This window comes from Botryllus schlosseri, chromosome 8 (genome assembly GCF_051294905.1).
Source record: "Botryllus schlosseri isolate E-star chromosome 8, Bs_hap1, whole genome shotgun sequence".
In the NCBI taxonomy this organism is placed as follows: Eukaryota; Metazoa; Chordata; class Ascidiacea; order Stolidobranchia; family Styelidae; genus Botryllus; species Botryllus schlosseri.
In genome coordinates, this window is record NC_137243.1 from 434,831 (window position 1) to 440,516 (window position 5,686).

Sequence of the window (5,686 nt, forward strand, 5' to 3'; positions counted from 1 at the left end):
TTTTCGGAATTAGTACATCAATAGCTTACGATAAAGACCAGATGCATCAAATTTGGACGCATGGATCGCCAGCTCTAGGACTACAAAGTTTGCTGCTTTTAGCCGGCTCTGCAGTACGTTTGTCGGTGCATTCATCCGTGACTCACATCTTGCGCATCTATCCGTGGGTTGGCAATCTACAATACGATTTCAGATCACGATGCTGCATCGTTACTTCGTCTGGCTAACTAACCAGACCACTGTATATTATATAACGTCTTATCTGACAAAGCACGGTTTTGTTTTTACTCCTCATCCTAATTCCTACGTCCCTCGATAAAAATAATATTATTTCTTTAATTATATACTATATACGCAAATCCAACACGTGCATATATTATAATACGTTTTCAACGACATACTGCACCCTATCCTTAATCCTAACCCATAGAAAATTAGGTAAATAACATTTTACATTTCCAATTACGTGAGCCATAATTACCGAGCATACAAAACACGCTTATATTACGTCACAATGACATCTTACATAGCATACTATGTACGCACATAAACGCATTTATTACTACACAATCTGAACTAGACTTGAATTGTTGTTAAATACGACGCTCGGTTGTCAAGGAATTTGTGATTATTCAATTACATGTTCAACAGCAGCAATTGTAATTGTAATTGTAATGTAATTGAAGCATGCAAGGAGTAATTGTAATTGTAATTGTAATTTGATATTTTTAGCATGGAGTAATTGTAATTGTAATGTAATTGAAACATGCATGAAAGTAATTGTAATTGTAATTGTAATTGAACTAAAATAATGTAATTGATCCAACTCTGAGATGCGGTATTTGATGGCACGCAATGGCTGTAAAGCTGTTCAAAGATACTCCAAGTCTCTGCGGTACCAGTTCTTAAGCGCGCAATTATAATATATTAATGTTGAAACAAACCGGAATATTTCTGGCTGACACTCGTCAGGGTCTGGGGTAATAGTCAGCAACCAGATAATTGAGAATAACATTAACAATCCTTTTGAGTGTTCAAATGCCTACCTCTCCAATCTATTTCTACCGGATAACTAATGCAAGCTCATTCGGGAAACTTAATATTCAATGCTGCACTCTTTTTAACATTCAATGGAATGCACTTTTACTTCTGCCTATGGTATGGGTGTAGCCTATTTATCAGATTTACATTATGGAACTGCATTTTCATGTTGTAAATTGTGCTTCACCTATTCGAATGGGTGAAGACGAGTCAAATACACCAATCTTTATGGAGATATATTCCTGAGGTGTAGAGGATTCAGTTTCCGTGTAGCACCTTTTTGGGATTTCTTGGGGTGGTAAGCGAAAACACAGCTCACTATACTCCTCATGGATATATCCCCCATAAGAATTGCTGTATTTGACTCCTTTTACCCTTTGGAAGGGTGTCGAAGCACAATTTGCTACATGGAGGTGCATTTTTCCTGGTTTACACCCTGCGCTAGAGTAAAAATCGGTGAAAGATACAATTTTCGTTTAGGTGTACGCCAAAGTTTAGTGGTTCAGTTTGGTTCCGAGTTCTTTGTATCTTTGTAACAGACCTCTGTCTGTAGTTCATCACACACGATTCAACAACGCTGCAGAGACTTTATTATGCGTCTGTCCGCCGAAGCGGCCAGAAGCAAAAGGGGAAGTTAAAGCACGATGCGATAATACTACAACTGACGTAATGGGGCAGTATAGAGCACGGCTGCCACACTATTCCCCACCAAACTTGAGAAGTGCCTATAAAAGCACTCTCACAAAATACAATAAAAAACAGCAACATCAAAACCGACAAGTCCAAAATCATCAACAAAATCGCAAACACCCGCATGACCGTATCACATTAGCAGAACACTATTAACCCTAAACTAACATCAATGAATAATTCCCTAAACTAAAACCCTAACAACGCCGCGCCACATCACAGGGAGAGTCACATGCTCCATCCCCTCTTCATAACATCGGACCGGGAGAGTCACAAGCTCCATCCCTCCACGTGCGCTCACATCAGTTCCGCCAGTGAAACAGTTATTACGAAGTGAAGCAACCAGTCAAGTCTTCAAACTTCTCACATCGATGCAATACTGCTTCTTTAATCGGTTCAGATAGCCAATTCCGTATTCGAATTTCCGCCAACTTTCAGCATACCGTTACTGTCCAGGAATCTTCAGACTTGCAGCCAAATTAATGAAGTAACGTTTTTAGCGTGCTCGCCATTGTAACAGACCTCTGTCTGTAGTTCATCACACACGATTCAACAACGCTGCAGAGACTTTATTATGCGTCTGTCCGCCGAAGCGGCCAGAAGCAAAAGGGGAAGTTAAAGCACGATGCGATAATACTACAACTGACGTAATGGGGCAGTATAGAGCACGGCTGCCACATCTTTGGGAGGATTGTATTGCACCAAGCAAGATAGTGTATAATGGAGATGCCTCCGGCTTCTTGATCGTGGAAGTGGGTTCAATCCCCGGCCGGGTCAGACCAAAGCCTGTAAAACTGGTTCCGCGGCTATCCCGCTATGGGCGCTCAGCATTCAGGGATATAACATGAAGGAGAAAAGTCGTGATGGCGCAGACTAGATAACCTATTCTATCGCATCTCCATCGTCAAAGCATCGCGGTGATGCTAACTTTTACACGTTTTGAAATTGTTATGTTCGTGCATTTTACGTTGGTATCGTTTGTCTCTTATTTGTCTAGGATTAGTAATTACCGCCAATCATTATTTCCTCGTGTGTCGTGCTTCGCATTTACACCCTGTGTTCTGTTGTCTCGTGGTCTTTCGTTCAACTGCACTCTGGATCGTGTCGCTTGCCGTAAAGTTATTCTGCTGTATAATATACTGATTTCGTATTGCAACCTCGTCGTATTGAGTTATTGTTCGAACAAGATCAAGAACATAACAGTTGGTGTCAGAAGTGGGATTCGAACCCACGCCTCCATTCGTGCCTCCTTAGATGAAATTCTTCACAAGTTACAGGGTGGTTGTATTTTCACGAAAATTGATCTTGCCGATGCTTATTTTCAGCTAGAATTAGATGATGATGCGAAGAATTTGTGTGTCATCAACACGCAATTCGGTCTATTCCGTTATCGACGCATGTGTTTCGGAGTCGCATCTAGTCCCGCAAATTTTCAACGTTGTATTGATGCCATGATCGCCGGCTTACCCGGTGTTGCTAGTTTTATCGATGACATAATCGTTACTGGCACTGATGAACGCGATCATTTTCGCAACTTATCGCTACTCTTTGAGCGCCTCACCGAATACGGTTTCACCGTCAACTTCGCTAAATGTGAATTTTTCAAAAGTAGTATCGAGTATCTTGGTCATATAATCGACAAGGACGGCAAACGCCCGTCCCACAAATCCGTTGAAGCAATCAAACAGTTGCCTAAACCTCAGGATGTTCGCCAGCTACAGGCATTCCTGGGCAAAGTCAATTATTATCGCGCGTTTATTCCTAATTTCACGAATAAAGCCGCTGCCTTGTACCGTCTTCTGCAAAAAGACGCGGAATTCATTTGGAATACGGACTGTGACGCAGCTTTTCGCATTCTCAAAAACGACGTAATCGACGCTACGCAGTTAGCTCATTATGATATAAACAAGCAGCTCATTTTGTCAACGGATGCTTCTCAATTCGGAATCGCCGCTGTACTCTCAATCGAGCACGATGGCGAAGAGAGGCCGATCGCGCACGCATCGAAAACGCTTTCAGATTCGCAAAAATCCTACTCTCAAATCGAGAAGGAAGCTCTGTCAATCATTTACGGAGTCACTAAATTTCGTCAGTTCTTGTATGGTAGAAAATTTACGCTCGTGACGGACCACAATCCGCTTTTAGCTATTTTCTCGCCGGACAAGAAAATTCCCGTGATTACAGCGCAACACTTACAGCGATGGGCACTAACGCTCATGGCTTACCAATACGATATTCGCTATAAACCGACTAATCAGCACGGAAACGCCGACGATTTATCTCGCCTATACCAAAGGGTCCAGTCCAGACCCTGAGTTTGACGAACTGGAAATTCGTGAAAACGCGGAGATCGTTCACGCTATTAATATGGCATTCGATGGCTTACCGTTAACTCGCAATGAAATTCGCGACGCGACGCTGAAGGACAAAACCATGAAACTAGTAAAATTATCTGTCACTCATGGTAATTGGAATCCAAAGACGCACATTGATGATTTTTCTTGGTTTTCGACTCGCAAACATTCGCTTTCTCTGCACGAAGACATAGTCATGCTCAATATGGATGGTTTTCAGCGCGTAGTAATTCCGCAGTCACTTCGCTCGCGAGCCTTATCATTGTTGCACGAAGGACATTGGGGTATCGCGAAAATGAAGCAGATGGCTCGACGTTACATCGCATGGCCTTCCATTAATCGCGACATTGAAAATCTCGTGAAGAGTTGCGACGCTTGCCGCAAAGTAATGAAAGCGCCTGACCGTCAGTATCGCGAATGGCCAACAACTTCTGAAAGCTTTGAACGAATTCACTTGGATTTCGCAGGTCCAATAAACAACAAAATGTTTCTTGTCATCGTCGATGCGCATTCGAAATATCCTTTCGTTAAAGTAATGAATGTCGGTTCTACCACAACCTTGTGTGTGGTCAACGCTTTGAGGGAAGTCTTCTCTATCGAAGGCTTGCCCATAACAATTGTCACGGATGGCGGGCCGCAATTCACATCGAATGAATTCGATACGTTTTGCTCTAATTTGGCAATCAGCCATATCGTATCACCGTCTTTTCACCCTGCCTCGAACGGGGAAGCGGAGCGTTTCGTCCAGACTTTAAAAGCTGGATTAATAAAAAATTGCGACGGGGGAAAAGATCTCAACTTCGCGCTCCAAACACTTCTCGCTACGTACCGATGTGCACCGCACCCGGGCATAGACTGGAAAACGCCTGCCGAGATTTTACATGGTCGACAGCCGCGCAATTTGTTAAGTTTGTGCTCGCCCTTCGACAAATCGAAACCCGTTACGCCTGGATAATCAGTCACTCATTTCGAGATTGGTTCCTCGGTTTACGCTCGAAGTTACCGAAGCGGACCTAAGTGGGTTGCTGGCGTAGTGACGGAAATACTGGGGCGTGTTGTGTACATAATAAAAACAGATCATGGGTATTGGAGGAGGCACAAAAACCAACTCCAACCACGCTTGATTTCCACTGGTCATGATACAGCCACACAGGAAGTTGCTCAGCCGCAACAGTCACAAGCTGAGCAACCATTGGTCAGACATATAGGGCACAACGTCCTGTAGCTAATCCTGCTCGAACGTCGGGCAGACGTTATCCGGTTAGAATAAGGAAGCAAACTGATTTCTATCGGCCAACGTAAAGTACCTTGTACCTTTCAACTTACAGGGGAGGACTGTTATGTTCGTGCATTTTACGTTGGTATCGTTTGTCTCTATTTGTCTAGGATTAGTAATTACCGCCAATCATTATTTCCTCGTGTGTCGTATTTATACCCTGTGTTCTGTTGTCTCGTGGTCTTTCGTTTAACTGCACTCTGGATCGTGTCGCTTGCCGTAAAGTTATTCTGCTGTATAATATACTGATTTCGTATTGCAACCTCGTCGTATTGTGTTATTGTTCGAACAAGATCAAGAACATAACAGAAATGATGGCGAAGAA

General features: G+C 42.9%; 1 long non-coding RNA gene across 1 annotated transcript in view; it reads left to right on the forward strand.

Annotated features, from left to right (window-relative positions):
* The window catches only part of LOC145444639 (uncharacterized), a 233,148-nt gene that overhangs the window by 164,431 nt on the left and 63,031 nt on the right, over window positions 1-5,686 (forward strand). The window lies entirely within an intron of this gene.